The sequence below is a fragment of the Oncorhynchus mykiss genome, chromosome 12, assembly GCF_013265735.2.
Source record: "Oncorhynchus mykiss isolate Arlee chromosome 12, USDA_OmykA_1.1, whole genome shotgun sequence".
NCBI classification, from domain to species: domain Eukaryota; kingdom Metazoa; phylum Chordata; class Actinopteri; order Salmoniformes; family Salmonidae; genus Oncorhynchus; species Oncorhynchus mykiss.
The window spans coordinates 100,468,865-100,473,553 of record NC_048576.1 but is presented as its reverse complement, the minus strand read 5'-3'; the positions used below and the strand labels follow the sequence as shown (position 1 = coordinate 100,473,553).

The 4,689-nt window shown below is 48.8% G+C and overlaps 1 protein-coding gene across 1 annotated transcript in view; it reads left to right on the top strand.

Annotated features, from left to right (window-relative positions):
- The window catches only part of LOC110539068 (NLR family CARD domain-containing protein 3), a 1,005,455-nt gene that overhangs the window by 361,331 nt on the left and 639,435 nt on the right, over window positions 1-4,689 (top strand). The gene's annotated exons all lie outside the window — the stretch shown is intronic.

Sequence of the window (4,689 nt, the reverse complement as noted above, 5' to 3'; positions counted from 1 at the left end):
CAAACCAAGCCGCCCAGCCCAGCCCACCAAACCAAGCCACCCAGCCCAGCAAACCAAGCCACCCAGCCCACCAAACCAAGCCGCCCAGCCCACTAAACCAAGCCGCCCAGCCCACTAAACCAAGCCGCCCAGCCCACTAAACCAAGCCGCCCAGCCCACCAAACCAAGCCACCCAGCCCACCAAACCAAGCCGCCCAGCCCACCAAACCAAGCCGCCCAGTCCACCAAACCAAGCCACCCAGCCCACCAAACCAAGCCACCCAGCCCACCAAACCAAGCCGCCCACCAAACCAAGCCACCCAGCCCACCAAACCAAGCCACCCAGCCCACCAAACCAAGCCTCCCAGTCCACCAAACCAAGCCACCCAGCCCACCAAACCAAACCAAACCAAGCCACCCAGCCCACCAAACCAAGCCGCCCAGTCCACCAAACCAAGCCGACCAGCCCACCACACCAAGCCGCCCAGCCTACCAAACCAAGCCGCCCAGCCCACCAAACCAAGCCACCCAGCCCACTAAACCAAGCCGCCCAAGCCACCCACCACACCAAGCCTCCCAGCCCAGCCCACCACACCAAGCCTCTCAGCCCAGCCCACCACACCAAGCCGCCCACCACACCAAGCCACCCAGCCCACCACACCAAGCCTCCCAGCCCAGCCCACCACACCAAGCCTCCCAGCCCAGCCCACCACACCAAGCCACCCAGCCCACCACACCAAGCCTCCCAGCCCAGCCCACCACACCAAGCCTCCCAGCCCAGCCCACCACACCAAGCCGCCCAGCCCACCACACCAAGCCACCCAGCCCACTAAACCAAGCCGCCCAAGCCACCCACCACACCAAGCCTCCCAGCCCAGCCCACCACACCAAGCCTCTCAGCCCAGCCCACCACACCAAGCCGCCCACCACACCAAGCCACCCAGCCCACCACACCAAGCCTCCCAGCCCAGCCCACCACACCAAGCCTCCCAGCCCAGCCCACCACACCAAGCCACCCAGCCCACCACACCAAGCCTCCCAGCCCAGCCCACCACACCAAGCCTCCCAGCCCAGCCCACCACACCAAGCCTCCCAGCCCAGCCCACCACACCAAGCCACCCAGCCCACCACACCAAGCCTCCCAGCCCAGCCCACCACACCAAGCCTCCCAGCCCACCACACCAAGCCGCCCAGCCCAGCCCACCACACCAAGCCACCCAGTCCACCACACCAAGCGTCTCGTCTCTCCCTAGCTGTCCTATCCTGTCCTACAGCTCATACAAAGACAATGTATTATAACTGTACATTACATATATCTTCTAATATATAAATACATATATACTGTATATATATATATATAGATACACACACCCTGTCAGTAGCTGCCCTGCCCTCCACTCTACTGTCAGTAGCTGCCCTCCACTCTACTGTCAGTAGCTGCCCCCCACTCTACTGTCAGTAGCTGCCCTCCACTCTACTGTCAGTAGCTGCCCTCCACTCTACTGTCTGAGCCAGTGGTGTAGTGGAGGGTCAACACATGTAGACTCCGGTCACTCTGAATTGAAATATAGGGATTGAATGTTACCTTTTTCACTGGAATGGTGTGGACTGGGTTACGATTCAGTAGGATTGGGATCGACTCTGGGTTCAACTGGACCGGGGTTACGATTCAGTAGGATTGGGATCGACTCTGGGTTCAACTGGACTGGGTTACGATTCAGTAGGATTGGGATCGACTCTGGTTTCAACTGGACTGGGTTACGATTCAGTAGGATTGGGATCAACTCTGGGTTCAACTGGACTGGGTTACGATTCAGTAGGATTGGGATCGACTCTGGTTTCAACTGGACTGGGTTACGATTCAGTAGGATTGGGATCGACTCTGGGTTCAACTGGACTGGGTTACGATTCAGTAGGATTGGGATCGACTCTGGGTTCAACTGGACTAGGTTACGATTCAGTAGGATTGGGATCAACTCTGGGTTCAACTGGACCGGGGTGAGATTCAGTAGGATTGGGATCAACTCTGGTTTCAACTGGACTGGGTTACAATTCAGTAGGATTGGGATCAAATCTGGTTTCAACTGGACCGGGGTTATGATTCAGTAGGCTTGGGGTCAACTCTGTTTTCAGTTCAGACAATTTGAAATGCTCCTTGTCAATAGTCAGAATCCACATAGAAAAAATAATTTGTTATTTCAATACAATCATTGAAATCCTGAATCCTGAGTTGAGGTCAGCGCTCACACTTTCACACAAATCTTCCATTGACATCAACGTATGATCTACACAGAAGTCTACTTTTTAAGTGTGCACAGAGATCTCAAGGACTAGGATTCCTCCCAGACTGACTTTCGGTTCACTTTGGGTCCGATTCAGACTTGAGATGAGTAGACTCACAGTAAATCATTTGTTTTTGTTTTACTGACGTCCACGTTTAGTAAAACTCAAGTCTGAATTGTGACCTTCCTGACCTAATTTTGATCTGAAATGGGTTTTGACCCGAAAACCCTGCTGTCTGTCTGTCTGTCCCCTTCAGGGCTGTCTGTCATTCTGCTGCTCACGTAGACAACCAGACAGTCTGGTTTTAATCCAGATGTTTAACATAGCTGACATTTAGTTTTGTATGTCTGCCTGTTTCTATTAAGAGATTAAAAAATATAACATGGTAGAAGTTGCTCTCTCTGTGAGATTCCCCCAATAACACAAATATATATGTGTGTGTGTGGGTGTAGTGTGTGTCTAGTCAAATGTAGTGCACTATATAGGGAATAGGGTGCTATTTGGGACTCAACCGAGGTGTAGTTAAGACCGTTTCTAGATAATGTTTTAAAGAGGAGCACTGTGTTGTTTAGGGTTACAGAATTCCTCTATCTTTCCCAACACTCCCAAAGTTTTACAGAAGTCCTCTATCTTTCCCAACACTCCCAAAGTTTTACAGAAGTCCTCTATCTTTCCCAACACTCCCAAAGTTTTACAGAAGTCCTCTATCTTTCCCAACACTCCCAAAGTTTTACAGAAGTCCTCTATCTTTCCCAACACTCCCAAAGTTTTACAGAAGTCCTCTATCTTTCCCAACACTCCCAAAGTTTTCCAGAAGTCCTCTATCTTTCCCAACACTCCCAAAGTTTTACAGAAGTCCTCTATCTTTCCCAACACTCCCAAAGTTTTCCAGAAATCCCGGTTGGACGATTCCTGGAATGACGACCGGATAAGCAGGAAATACGGGAATCGTCCAACTAGGATTTGTTAAATACCATGGAACTTTGAGAAGGTTTACGGAGTTTGTGCAACGCTACTAGGTGTCTAGATAACATCTTTAAACAGGAGGGTGTATTGAGGTAATACTGTAGTGTTGATGGCACCGGTTAACTGACCAGTCTGATTTTAGGAAGAAACGACTCACTCTGGACACAGATCCAGTTAACTGACCAGTCTGATTTTTAGGAAGAAACGACTCACTCTGGACACGGATCCGGTTAACTATCCAGTCTGATTTTAGAAGGAACAACTCACTCTGGACACAGATCCAGTTAACTGACCAGTCTGATTTTTAGGAAGAAACGACTCAGTCTGGACACAGATGCTAAATTGAGATGTATTCTCATCAATAACCGCATTAGAGCCACATTTTTATAGTGCAAAAGCAATGTGCAAAAATGTACGGTTAAAATCTGGTTAGTTGGATTTCATTTAACACATTTCTTCAACGATGTGTGTTTATAAAGAGACGTCTGTTAAGGCATCGCTCCGTTTACTGAACTCTGGTGAGGCAATCGCCTCTTTTATAACGCGTATTGTTGAAGAAAAGTTTTCAAATTAAATCTCACTGTGAGATTATAATGAGGTTTACTGTCATTTTTTTTAAATTTTCCACAATGTTTTTTTTTTTTTTGCGCTGTGAAAATAGGAACCGTTAATCAGGGTCTGGGAACCTTCCCCTGTTGATGTTGATGAAATGGAAACAGAGTGGGTCTCGTAGAAACTGTCTGAATCCCAAATGACACCCAGTTCCTGAATTAGTCCACTAGTTTTGATCACAAACCAATGTAGAGCTCTGGTCAACAAGTAATGCGCTTATATAGGGAATAGGGTGCCATTTGGGATTGAGACACTATTGTTCAACTGAAAATATAATTTGATCAGGAGGTCTTTTAAATGTTTTTATTGTGTCCGACAGCCTTCATCCAAAACGGGGATGTGCACGCAGGTATACGTTTGTGTCTTAAGAGTCAGTGTGAGTTTGTCCCAAATGACACCCTATTCCCTACGTAGTGCACTACTACAGTAACCACAGAGGGTTTAGCCAATCAGAGCTCTGGTTGAAAGTAGTGCACTACTACAGTAACCACAGAGGGTTTAGCCAATCAGAGCTCTGGTTGAAAGTAGTGCACTACTACAGTAACCACAGAGGGTTTAGCCAATCAGAGCTCTGGTTGAAAGTAGTGCACTACTACAGTAACCACAGATGGTTTAGCCAATCAGAGCTCTGGTTGAAAGTAGTGCACTACTACAGTAACCACAGAGGGTTTAGCCAATCAGAGCTCTGGTTGAAAGTAGTGCACTACTACAGTAACCACAGAGGGTTTAGCCAATCAGAGCTCTGGTTGAAAGTAGTGCACTACTACAGTAACCACAGAGGGTTTAGCCAATCAGGGCTCTGGTTGAAAGTAGTGCACTACTACAGTAACCACAGAGGGTTTAGCCAAT